Here is a 14,498-nt window from a genome sequence, read left to right as displayed (position 1 = left end):
CCCTTTCAGGTCTGCCACAGCGGCTCTTCCAAACTTTTACATGCACTGATGTTCAATAAATTTTGACTGCAGTCTTCTCTGTAGCAGGCACTGTACCCCTACCTTTCCCCATGTGTTCTTCATTCTTAGCAGATAAATAAAAATGACAACTTTTCAATGAAACTTTCTCTTTACTTCCAAATATGTCCATTTCCTCACATCTTTACCTCTGCCTTCCTATCTCTCAGGAAGAGGCATCCTTTCTAAATTTATCCTCACCCCCTACTCTCATTCTGGCTGATCCTGCAGCGTCACTTGGAAATTTGTTCAGATATCCTGCTTCTGGTATATCTTCGACCACTCCACCTGGACCTATCATGCCAGAAAGCAAATCTGATATCTCCGTGCCTGCCTCCCCACCCCCAGATACTTAAAACACTTCAGGGGCTGCTATTACTCTTAGGAGATCCTAGGAAAAAACTCTTCCATGTGACCTCTAAAGCCTTACATAGTCTGGCTTCTGCCTGCCTCTCCATTCTTACCTTTCACTTGCTCTTCCTCTCTCTGCTCTAGACATACTGGATTTTCAACCCCTCAAACACATCTTGGGCTTTCCCCTACTGTACGGCCTTGCATGAGCTCTTTCCTCTTTACCTATCTCTGCCATCTTTGTTCATTTCTATAGGGAAATCTTACCTGACAAGCATCATTTCTGTAGGGAAACCTTCCTGGCAAGATCCAAGTCTTCTACTGTAGACTTCTATGGCCTGGCATGGGTCTTTTCCTTGGCCCTTATTATAATTCCCATTTTACATTTAGTTTGTGTTATTATTTGATTAATGTCTGTCTCCCTCACTAAGTTATAAACTCCATGAAAGTAGGAGCCTGTGTGGTTGTGCTCACTATTAAAGACCAGAGGCTGACATAGTGTCTGGTACTTCAGAGATGTACTTCAGAAAATACTTGTTGGATAAAGAGAAGTGGGTATTTCTTGTCTCAGAGGTCACTTGTCACATTCAGATTGTCACATTTGACACCTCCCCTTTTCCTGATCTTATCCTATTTGAACTCTGCCGTATTTGACACTGCTGACCACCCTGTCCTTGAAATCCCTTCTTCCTTTCTTTGTGACTTAATTCACTTTTTTCTTTTATTGCTCTTCTCTCTTTTTTTGTCTCTTTTACTATCTTTTCTTTCTTTTTCTCTATTTACAACTTCATTGTAGATAATAAATAAATACTTGTTGGAGGAATGAATGAAATGTTAGTTTTTTTTAGGGTTCTGTCATTGGTCTTTTTCTGTTTTTCTCCTCCCCTCTTTTCCTTGGTGATCTTATCCAACTCAGTGGCTTCACTATCATCAATACACTGGTCCAGACCTGTAGTTCCAACTGATTATCTTCATGGAGCTATCCTAGAGGTATCTTAAAATCAACCCAATTAAAACCAGAGGGAGGGCTTCCCTGGTGGTGCAGTGGTTGAGGGTCTGCCTGCCAATGCAGGGGACACGGGTTCGTGCCCTGGTCTGGGAGGCTCCCGCATGCCGCGGAGCAACTGGGCCCGTGAGCCGCAATTACTGAGCCTGCGCGTCTGGAGCCTGTGCTCTGCAACAAGAGAGGCCGCGATAGTGAGAGGCCCGCGCACTGCGATGAAGAGTGGCCCCCGCTTGCCCACAACTAGAGAAAGCCCTCGCACAGCAAACGAAGACCCAACACAGCCATAAATAAATAAAAATAAATTAAAAAAAAAAAAAAAAAAAAACCAGAGGGATTCTCTTCCCCGAATGTTCTTCTCCTGTAACCTGCTCTCAGTAAAGTTCCCCACTACCCAGTTAGGAGGGTCTAAGCCCAAGACCTAAGATCATCCTCTACTCCTTTCTTCCCCTTCCACTAATACCAAATTCCATTAATGCAAGTGAAATGTCCCTCCCTGCTCTCTTATTTATATGTTCCTAAATACTACTGCCTAGTTTTGTAGTTCTCAAACTCTTTTTTTTAAGAAGGAAAACCCTTTTAAAAGATGAACTCTTACATAGGCAATTATTATATAAGGCAGATGAAGAGGAGCTACTTTGGTTGAAGGTGAGGGAAAGGATCTTGGAGCACTCCCCTTGCCAAATGAAGTGGTACCAGAAGATGCTGTGGTTTGAAAACCACCAGCCTATGTGATTGCAACAGCCTTTAAAAAATGCTTTAAAAATTTTCAGGTGTAAAACACAGAAATAATACTTACCCAAGAGAGTTACTATGAAACTTAAATTAAATATAAGGCCCTTGGCATGTGGTACACGCTCAGCAAGTGACAGCTGAAATCACTATTACTCCTTGTAATCTTTCCACAAACTAACTTCTTAATTAGCCTTTGCTGTTTTTCTTACACATATTCAGTTAATCACTCAGTCTGGATACTTCTTAATATTTTCTCTTTTTCATTTTCATTCTCACCTTTTCAGTCCAGACCCTCATGGCCTCATTGCCTTATGACCAAACCGTCTCCTAATTGGCCTTCATTCTGCCCATCAGTCCCCCTATAGCTCATCTGTACATTTTATTACCAGGTCAGATATACTTCTTGGCTCTATACTAACCACAGGACAAAGTTCAGACACCTTAGCTTGGTAACTACCATGCTCTGGGACTGATCCTTATTTTCATGCCAGCATTTTCTCCTTTTACTCCCTCACACAGACCCTCTGCTGAAGGCAAGCTAGGTTTGTCATTGCTCTGGAATACACCAGGCATATTCCTGCTGCTACTCCATGTTTTTTCCTCATTTACAGTGGAAGAAGCACTCTGATTCTTTAAGTTCTAGGCGTCATTTATTATACAGTCCATTCTATCTCACCAGTTCCTGAAAGACTCCAACTGGGTCCACTTTTGCCTGTTAGGAGTTTTCTTTCTTTCTTTCTTCCTTTCTTTCTCCCTTTCTTTCTTTCTTTCTTTTTTGGAATTGATGTTCTTTTTTTAAATTAATTTTTATTGAAGTATAGTTGATCTACAATGTTGTGTTAGTTTCTGCTGTATAGCAAAGTGAATCAGTTACACATATATCCACTCTTTTTAAGAGTCTGTTCCCATATAGGTCATTACAGAGTATTGATTAGAGTTCCCTGTGCTATACAGTAGGTTTGGAGCTTTCCTAAATGCACACCAAACCCCAAGCAGTTAGGAACCAATTTATTTATGTATTTATTTTTTTACCTTTTAATTTCTTTTTTATTGAGGTATAATTTGTATACTCTAAGGTACATAAATTAATTTATACATATGTATACATTTGTATAAACATAATATGTGATATACAGAAGATATGATATTGATATATAAGGTATAGAATGTTTCCACCGCCCTAGAAGTCTCCCTTTAACCCCCGATCAGTTGATACTCCCCCTCCCCCCAAAGATAACCACCGAGGAACCACTTTATTAATTGGTTCATTCATTTATTTAATAGGTGTTTATGAAACACATACTATGGACTTAGCACTATAGTAGGTGCTGTGAATACCATAGTGACAAGATAAATACAGCCTTTGCCCTCAAGGAGGTTATATCTAACAAGGATGGCAGAGGAAAAAAAGCAATTATGACAAAGCAAAGTAAGTGCTCTGATGGGGGATGTAAGGAGCTGTGGATGCATATAGGAGAATATCTCATATAGTGCAGGGACATGTCGGGAGGTATGTCAAGGATGGCTTCCTATGGAGAGAGACTGTTAGACTGAGGCCAGAAGGATTAGTGGAGTTGAGTGATGAAGAGGAGGGAAGATGTTCCAGGCAGAGGAAACATTGCTTTTGGTGTCTTAGGGCAGGTCAGTTACTGGGAGGTAGAAGAGCAGGAAGTATTCCTGGCAGGGCACATCTTTAGCTTAAAAAGAACCAAGGAAACTCTGGAGAGGCTGATTCAGGGTGTAATGCTTTCTCCATCCCTTCCTTGGCCCCTCTCACCTTCCCTGCCCCTTAAATGCACACACACCTCCTTCTTTCAGGTTTGGCCCTCTTAGGGATTATTTCCTCACTTCTAAGCTTGAAGCCAATCTTTGATCTGAAGCAGATGACTTTCAGCAAACCACTAGGAGCCTGCCCCTTCCCTACCTCTATGTGACAACCAAAAATAATTCGGACACACAAATCATGAAACCACCCAAGCCCCGCCTAGAAGCCTCATAACTCTTTAAAAAAAATCTTCCTCAAATAGAGGAATCTTGTGGGTTTGTTTGATCTTTTTATGTTGCTGTTTTCAGGATGTAACTTTTCTCTTTTCCTCTCAAGCCTGGGCTCCAGGCAGTTATCCAAGAGAGGAGAGGTCTGGAGTCCTTGGCTGGTCCCAGGGCACACATCAAGGCAGAGATGAAAATATAGGCAAATGGTCTGGGATGTCTTTATGAACACCACTCAGATGACTTGGCTGAAATCTTCCTCTTACATCAGAACTCAATGGTTTTAACAACACAGTTTGATAAAAACATTTTCTTTAGCAGTTGTGTTACTGTCATTAAGATGTAACCTTGGGAACTCTATGCATGATTTAATTCCGTTTTGAACTAATTGCTCTTGTTTTATAGACATTTACTGGGTTTCTTTCCAGGTTCAAAAGTTTTAAAATTGACAGTCATATGGATTTTCTGCTTAGCAGAATTCTCTACTAGTTTTTGAGTGTCCTTACCTAGAGATTATTATTACACACAAAGCAAAATAAAAATTAATTTGAGATTGAACCACTTTCCAGTTTTAAAATGGAGATAATAATACAGGTCTTCAAGTTCTTGTCTGAAATTTCTGGGGCCAGATATATTTAAGAATTCAACTTATGGTGGTGCATGGAAAATAAATTTTTGGTGGTGAGGCTGTTGTAGGGTGTACAGAAGTAGAAATATAATGTCGTACACATGAATCTTATATGTTATAAATCAGTTTCCTCAATAAAATATTTTTAAAAAGAATTCAAAATTTTGCAGATATTAGAGAAATAATATGCTGGCTGTATTACATAGTATCTCAGTCAGGGTCTCGGGTCTAACCTGATGTGGAACATCTGAATACTCACAGCACATCAGATAACCTCATGTTATTTCACCAAATGAGGTTTTGGTGCCAAACTTAGGAAATAAACTTTTGGTTTTCAGAGCATTTTGGATTTTGGAATTACTGATAAGGAATTCCACATCTTGCTTCACTGAAAGAGTTGTATCAAGTGTGGTGTTAATCAAAAAATGTTTGCAACATAAAATATTATTTTAGAGCCACTGGAGCATCTTTGTCCTTTTTCACACATATGTTCTTGCAAAATGCTTTTTGGTTATAAATACAGTAGTTCCTGTATCTGGAAGTTCCATATACTGCTCTCCCGTCTCACTTACTACCTTACTATCTGTTGCTCTTTGTTGAGCAGGCTGGCTTTCCAATACAAATTTCCTTTACTACAAATGACAGGGTTGTTCTTTCCAGACATCTTATTGTACACAGCCTTTATGTCTCTGTCACCTGTTTTGAGAACCTTTTCTAAAGTTAGTTGTTTAGTTGACTGTGGCGGTCCAGTGGGTAGCTCAGATTTATTTATCTAGAAACCATGCTACTTGGGGGCATGGAAAGAGTAAGGTACTTAGAATACTCAGAACTCCTGGAATTTCACTTTACTTCTGCTTTTTTCTATCCATGGTGATGATGGCACACAATTCGTCTGATTTGTCTGAATCTTAATTTCTCAACTTCAAAATATGTGCCTTTGCTACTTTTCAGGCATGATGTGAGGTAAAATGAGAAGATGTTGTGGCAAGCAAGGAGATTCACTAAAATTCAAATTCAGGGAAAGGGAACTATCTATTTTCAAGGTCTGTACATACTTAAGGTAGTATCTATTAATAAATGTTGGGTTATACAGCTTTATTCCTGCTTAGATCTGGATACGGACCATTTATTGAGTGTCTGCTGTATCAGGAACTGCAGGAGGCATTCTTATTTAATTCTAACAACACCTCTTTGAGGCGGCTGCCATCATTCTCCATTTGAGAGATGACAGAGACTCGGCCAAGGTCACACCACTATCTAGTGCCTGAGCCAGGTCGAAAACCAGATTTGTTTGATGGTTAAGTCAGCACCCCTTCTACTTGCAAAGAGTGTTTTGCAACAGTGAATGTTTTGGGGTTATTGTTTTGTGTTTTGCAAATTGAGAGAAAGATGGGATTCATAAAAATTTAGATAATCTTTTTCTCTTGAATATAAATTCCAGACAATATCAATAAATCACACACTTTGGAAGCTCAGGGGAAATTAATCATTATTTGATGCATTGGAAAATCTTCATTTTCTCTTCATTCACTCATTCTTTGTGATAGAATTTATTCTCATCATGCAATCCTCATAAATAAGCAGAAATGTTTTACTAGTTTAAAAAACCTTTATCAGTCCAGTCTTCCCTTTTAAGTCTCAGAAACAGTAAAACAACATAATTTTTCTTTACTATCTTCTTGGCCTAATTGTTCGCTAGCCCTGAATGAATTGTTGAATTGAGAAACCCAGATGAGCCTCCCAAAGCATACTTCTTTCTTATTTCCAATAAGTGGCCAGTTTGCAATGCTTTCTTAGTTACCAGTGACTGCATTTACTGAGACCCTGGGTGTCATCACTCAGAGATGAGGGCCTGGGGGAAAGGATGGGTTGCGGGTGGGAGATTGGCTAATAAGCACTGTGGGGTCTCTTTATTTTAGTCTCTCTCTCTTTCTCTCTCTCATTTAAGATGATCAGAGAAGGTCTTGCTGGCTGTGAGAAATACAGCCCAAGGGATGTTGGAAGCCCTATGGCTCACAAAGACCTTCCTTGCCCCGTCATTTTGCTAACTGGGGTTTCATTCTAGAGAGTAAGAGCCTCTTTATGGATTCAGACACCTCCTGGCTGCATCCAGCCAAGTGTTAATTAATGTCTAAGTGTCAGTGGCTCTAATTAGGTAAAATATCTAGATGGAATTAGTCTTTGTGAAAAGGACTTTAAGTGAGAATGAACTTGAGGAAAAGAGAAGAAAATTTGGATTCCAGATTTCATATGATTTCCTTCTGGGTGGTGACTGTGGGGACAGGGAAGTAGGATGTGAGATAACTAAGAGTTTTACTGGCAAATGTCACATTCATTTAGAGGCTCCATGATCTGAGATGTCCTTGATTTTTTTCTCTGTCTTTTCCATAATTGATTAAAAATCAATTATTGAACACCTCATATGTGTTCAGACATACAGCCCTAGATCACATGCTAGTGATCAAGCACGAAGGTAGCCCTTGCTCTCCTGGAATTCTTAGTCTAATAGGGGAGATGGATGTTAATCAAATAAACTACACACAATATTGTAAAATTGTGACTGAAGACATTTACGGTGCTGTTAGAGAAGACATTTTTTGTGTGATGGATTAACCGATGGTGGGGTTACTATACCCTATTTTCTTGTAAATGTCAGGAGCCTTAGATACTTTTATTAGGTATTAAAAGGAATATACTAGTTTAAAAAAATGATTAATCATGTAGTTTGTAAATGGACTGCTGGATTGAACTAGTTTTTAAACACACACACAGAAAAAAATATATATCTGTATGTGTGTGTACACATTCAAATGTAAATATTATATACATATAATTTGTTTTGTTTTGTTTTTTTAACTACCATCTTTACCTGATTATAAAAACAATGTAAAGTTATCATAGAGAGTTTGGAAAATCATAAGAAGTACAAAGAAAAAAATCAAAATTCCCCAGAAATAATCAGTGTTAACTTTTTTTAAAAAATAAATAAATTTGTTTATTTATTTATGGCTGTGTTGGGTCTTTGTTGCTGCGCGCGGGCTTTCTCTAGTTGTGGTGAGCGGCAGCTGCTCTTCGTTGAGGTGTGCGGGCTTCTCATTGTAGTGGCTTCACTTATTGCAGAGCGTGGGCTCTAGGCTCGCGGGCTTCACTAGTTGTGGCGCACGGGCTTAGTTGCTCCGTGGCATGTGGGATCTTCCCGGACCAGGGCTCGAACCTGTGTCCCCTACATTGGCAGGCGGATTCTTAACCACTGCACCACCAGGGAAGCCCTAGTGTTAACATTTTGATGTATATCTTTCCAGTCCTTTTTCTAGACATATGTATGTTTAAAAACATAATTTGGATCATATTGAAAAATTATTTTTCACTTTAAAAAATATTTTTCATTGAATTATAAGCATTTCTCATGTCATTTATTTACTGCATTATATTCTACATTTGCATCATAATTTATTTTTATTATTCCTTTATTGTACACAGTGATGTATCCCATTTTGCTACCATAAATGATACCGTGAAGTACCGGTTTCTATAATTTATGACAGTTTTCTCAGGCTAGATTTGAGAAGGAAAAAAAAACAAACAAACCAGAGTGAAAGGGATGAAATTTTAAGGTTTGTGATATGTCCTACAGAACTGCTTTCCAGATAGATAATATAAATCTAGTTCCTATTAACGAAGTATGAGAGTGATTATATTGCTGATTACACTTATCATCATTGAATGTGATAATTGTTATAAATAGTTGAAAAATATTATTTTCTTTAAATTTGCTATTTTAGTCTACTAATGGAATTAATTTTTTAAGATGTTCGTTAGCCATCTGTACATCTTTTATGAAACTCAGTTCATGTTCTTTGATCATTTCTTTATTGTGGTTTTTATTGTTTTTCTTATTGTTTGGTAAGAGTTTTTATTTATTAAGGATACCAATCTTTTGTCATCTGCAAAGTTTTCCGTCTTTTTGTTTAAAAGAAGTTTCTAATTTTTATGTAGTCAGATCTACTTGTTTCTTCTTCTTGATTTCTGTTGCTTTTATCCTGAGAAAGTCTTTCCTTATCTTATTAATCAGAAAATATTTTGTCTATGTGTTTTAAATCTCGATGAATTTTCATTGTGGGGCTCATAATATACTTCAGCAAACTGGTGCAGTGCCTAACGTGGCACATCTGAATATGAGATATGGTCACTTCATGTTTGACTAATAGTTTGATCTCAATAGAGATTGGTCATTGGGGCAATAATTTTTTTTTAAATTAATTAATTAATTAATTAATTAAGTTTTGGGTGTGTTGGGTCTTCGTTTCTGTGCGAGGGCTTTCTCTAGTTGCGGCGAGCAGGGGCCACTCTTCATCGCGGTGCACGGGCCTCTCACTGTCGCGGCCTCTCTTGTTGCAGAGCACAGGCTCCAGACGTGCAGGCTCAGTAGTTGTGGCTCACGGACCCAGTTGCTCCGCGGCATGTGGGATCTTCCCAGACCAGGGCTCGAACCCGTGTCCCCTGCATTGGCAGGCAGATTCTCAACCACTGTGCCACCAGGGAAGCCCTGGGGCAATTCTTTAAGCCACATCTTGAAAGAGGAGGAAGTATTACCCAGTTAAACAAAAGGGTGAAGATCATAAACGATGGGAAATCATCACAAGGTTTTAAGCAGGAGAGGAACATTATCAAACTGACAATGGGAAATTTAGGTAAATTATTCTAATTTGCTCTAAACAGCAGAGAAGAAGATTGGAGAAGATAAGATTTGAATCTGGGCAACCATTAGGAAAGAAAACGTTACATTTATCAACAATATTTAAGAAATGGGGAAGGTAGTATTGTATGGGCTAGAGATAAACAGACTCAAGAAATATTTAGATTGTAGAATTTGTCCACTCCACCTCTGGCCTTTTATTGACCTTAAATATGGACAAAGAAGGCAGTACAGCATAGAGGAAATCTATTGTTGTTTGGGAATGAGGGCCATGGCTCTGACACTAGCACTGTCATCTTTACTAGTTACTTCTCCTCCGAGAGCTTCTACTTCTTTATTATTATAAGTGCTTTCTGGACTTATTTCTGGGCTTTCTATCCTGTTCCATTGATCTATATTTCTGTTTTTGTGCCAGTATCATACTGTTTTGATTACTATAGCTTTGTAATATAGTCTGAAGTCAGAGACCCTGATTCCCCCAGCTCCGTTTTTCTTTCTTAAGATTGCTTTGGCTATTCTATCTTTTGTGTTTCCATACAAATTTGTTTGTTCTAGTTCCATGAAAAATGCCATTGGTCATTTGATACGGATTGCATTGAATCTGTAGATTGCCTTTGGTGGTATAGTCGTTTTGACAATATTGATTCTTCTGATACAAGAACATGGTATCTCTCTCCATCTGTTTGTGTCATCTTTGATTTCTTTCATCAGCATCTTATAGTTTTTGGCGTACAGGTCTTTTGTCTCCTTAGGTGGACTAGATGATTTTTAAAGTCTCTTATAGCTTTAAAAATTCTCTGTTCTCATAGTTTTAGGTACCAGTTTAGTGTTTTGAAACTGCAAAGTAGCCTGAGAAATCTTGTGAAAATAGGAACTTGTACTTTTCTAGGATTTTTACTTCCTGTTTTTATAAAATTTGAGCTAGAGAGGACTCTAAGGAATGTCAGAATGAGCCCCTGCCTGCTGCTTGGCCAGCTGAACAGAGGAGGTTTCTGATGCCCAGAGGTGAGGGTTGTTTAAGGGGAATTGACAGCAGAAGCACAGCCCTCTTACCTCTCCAGTGTGTCTTATAGTTGGCATCATTATTATATCCTGATGTCTTGGGACCAAAAACGAAAATAAAGACATGCTCAGAAATGGCAGCCATGTAGTAAACTAAATACAACTATTAGAAATTCAAAAACTGAGGTTCAAATTCGTTGGCAATTTAGGTAAAATTTGGGGTCTTGTTCATTCAATTTGAAAATGCTTGCCCAGCTCTGTGGCTAATTGCGTACTGAAACAATTTAGCTTACTGTCATTTTAGTCTTTAGTGTGGGCAGAAAAACTGAAGGATGTAAAAGAGACATGCCTTGCATTTTGGGAGTTCCTTGTTAATTACAGTACTCAATTCTTGTTCGTCAGAGTTCATACTACGTGAAATACCTTAGAATAAAGCTAGTATACGAAATTTAAAAAAAAGAAATTTTTCCCCCCCTGCCGGCCGTACAATTTAATCAGTGTGCTCTTTGGTATTTAGTTTGCTATTCTCTGTCATTTTTGTCTTGAGGCATTAGAATTGGGTCTATATTCTGCTGTCTGCTTTCCAGTCTTATCTAAGGAATGTATAAGCAGCTTAACCCTGTCAAGGGGAGAGTGTACTAAAATGGCCTCTTCAGGAAGGACCAGAATTCCACTCCTGAAGCCATTAGCTGTGTCTTGCTCACATGAAGCTTATCATGCTACCCTCAGAAAATTTCCATCTTATCATGGGCTGCATCGTAAATAATGGAAAAAACTGTCTGAAGCAGTTTGAGTGTTTTCTTAGATTGTTTGGAAATTTCCAGCTTCATGTACTTGACAGAAGACCTCTGACCTCAGGGATAACAGCATGAAGGCGAGGTATGGCTCCTCATCAGCCAAGGAGAGCCCATAATTGCTCTGCAGATGCTTTCTATTATTTTTGTCGTGAAATTTCTGACTGTGGTCACTAAGAGCATGGGAAATGAATTCACTTTAGGAAAAAAAGCCTAGCAGAGAGAATTCGTTCCTCAAATGGAAAACTTTTAAAAGCCTTTAATTTATCTGCCTGTAATTGTAAGAAGGAGTTTTAAATGTTGCTATTGAAAATTTATTAGTTCTTATAAGAAGCAATTTTAAGGAAGGCTTAGGTTAATATCTAATTTTTAATGTATTTAAAATTCTTCTAGGTAAATTTAAAAAGATGAAGTTTATATTAGTTATTACAAGTTGCCGAAGGTTTAAAAATGGAATTTTCTCAGTCTTCTCATTTTTGTTTCTAAAATTCTTTGCACACAGTAACAAACAATCTTTACATATTGTGAAGGCACTGTTTCTGCCTTTGGTCTAAAATAGAAGCAAAGGGTTGGTCATAGCTATACACTTTTCTTAGCCCTCAGTTTTGTTCATTCTGTCATCTAACCCAAAATGTCCTTTCCTCTCAATTTCTGACTGTAAAAATTGTATTTGTCTTTTAAGATTCAGATCAAATGTTACCTTCTTCTATCTCCTAAAACAGATTTCTGAGCAAAGACAGGTGTGTGAACATTTAGGAATGGAAGCAGTAACCTGCATGGATTTTTGATAAAGTAGTCATTCCACATTAACCTCATCTCTTTTTTACTTTATTTACATTATTTTTTACATTGTTACTCATTTTTACATTACTCATCTGATAAGCATTTTTTACATTATTACTCATCCGATAAATAAAGAAAATGCAATAGACATGACCTTTGGATTTCAATAAGTCTTTGATAAGGTCTCTCTTGATAGCTTTGTGGTCCATGTGATAGTACAGTTAGGTGGATTAGTAACTGGTTAAATGGCTGAAGCTAAAAATGACTGATTAACGGCTTTTGGCCTATGAAATACTTCCTGTGGAATGCTGTCAGGCTTTGTCCTAGGAACTATCTTAGAGAAAAATTTTATTGATGATGAATCAGTTGGGATGGGTTTTAGTCCATGCTGTAGTAACAAACAACGCCCCTCCTCCCAAATTTAGTGGCTAAAAATAATAAAGGTTGATTTCTCTCTCACACTACAAGTCCATCCTGGGGTGATGGGGATGGGTGGGAGGTCTTGATCTGTGCCTTTGTTGTACTCATCATTTGGAACATTGCTGGCTACCTACAGCCACACCTAATCTCAAGTGGGTGGGTGTGCAAGTTGGCACGTGCCTGCAAGGAGAGATCTGCCATATTTGTGAAAACCTCTAGTGACTATCACACTGATTGGACAAACAAAAACATAAAATAACAGTGGATGACATGAAATTGGGAGTATAGTAAATGGGATTTCTGGTCAGAAGACCCGGTAGCGGGTTCTGAACTCTTCCACTTATTATTTGTATAGCCTTAGGCAAATCATTTAACTTTCCTGTTTCCTTATCTATAAAATGAGACTGTCAATGTTGTTAACATCCCAGGTTATTATGGGGTGTACTGATATCTGGTACTGGCTGGTACTGGTGTCTCTGAGTTTGGAATCAGCTTTATATATTGGTACTTTATTCTTGATGTATAAAAGATTTCTATTGCAAAAGAGTGTTCATAATATTATCTTTATCCATCTAAAAATTTTGCTTCTTTCTAAATTTAATGTAATTTGTTTTGAATTGCATCTTGCATCTGCTTACCTTGCCAATCTTAAATTATATGTGAACTCACTTAAAGATAGCTCATTGTTATTTATCTAGTCTGAAAGCCTTTTCTTTAATTTAAAAATTTTATTTATTTATTTATTTTTAACACCTTTATTGGAGTATAATTGCTTTGCAATGTTGTGTTAGTTTCTGCTGTATAACAAAGTGAATCAGCAATACGTATACATATACCCCCACATCCCCTAGCTCTTGCGTCTCCCTCCCACCCTCCCTATCCCACTCCTCTAGGTGGTCACAAAGCACTGAACTGATCTCCCTGTGCTATGCAGCTGCTTCCCACTAGCTATCTATTTTACATTTGGTAGTGTATATATGTCAATACTACTCTCTCACTTCGTCCCACCGTACCCTTCCCCCTCCCTGTGCCCTCAAGTCCATTCTGTATGTCTGCATCTTTATTCCTGTCCTGCCCCTAGGTTCATCAAAAACATTTTTTTTTTTTTTAGATTCCATATATATGTGTCAGCATACAGTATTTGTTTTTCTCTTTCTGACTTACTTCACTCTGTATGACAGACTCTACGTCCATCCACCTCACTAAAAATAACTCAGTTTCGTTTCTTTTTATATCCATTCATCTGTCGATGGACACTTAGGTTGCTTCCATGTCCTGGCTATTGTAAATAGTGCTGTAATGAACACTGTGGTACATGTCTCTTTTTGAATTATGGTTTCTCAAGGTATATGCCCAGTAGTGGGATTGCTGGGTCATATGGTAGTTCTGTTTTTAATTTTTTAAGGAACCTCCATACTGTTCTCCATAGTGGCTGTATCAATTTACATTCCCACCAACAGTGCAAGTGGGTTTCCTTTTCTTCACACCCTCTCCAGCATTTATTGTTTGTAGATTTTTTGATGATGGCCATTCTGACTGGTGTGAGATGATACCTTATTGTGGATTTGATTTGTATTTCTCTAATGATTAGTGATGTTGAGCATCCTTTCATGCGTTTGTTGGCAATCTGTATGTCTTCTTTGGAGAAATGTCTATTTAGGTCTTCCGCCCATTTTTGGATTGGGTTGTTTGTTTTTTTGATATTGAGCTGCATGAGCTGCTTGTATATTTTGGAGATTAATTCTTCGTCAATTGCTTCATTGGCAAATATTTTCTCCCATTCTTTTCATCTTGTTTATAGTTTCCTTTCTGTGCAAAAGCTTTTAAGTTTCCTTAGGTCCCATTTGTTTATTTTTGTTTTTATTTCCATTACTCTAGGAAGTGGGTCAAAAAAGATCTTGCTGTGATTTATGTCAAAGAGTGTTCTTCCTATGTTTTCCTCTAAGAGTTTTATAGTGTCGGGTCTTACATTTAGGTCTTTAATCCATTTTGAGTTTATTTTTGTGTATGGTGTTAGGGAGTGTTCTAATTTCATTCTTT

This window comes from Balaenoptera ricei, chromosome 18, assembly GCF_028023285.1.
Source record: "Balaenoptera ricei isolate mBalRic1 chromosome 18, mBalRic1.hap2, whole genome shotgun sequence".
In the NCBI taxonomy this organism is placed as follows: Eukaryota; Metazoa; Chordata; class Mammalia; order Artiodactyla; family Balaenopteridae; genus Balaenoptera; species Balaenoptera ricei.
This window is presented reverse-complemented; position numbering follows the sequence as displayed.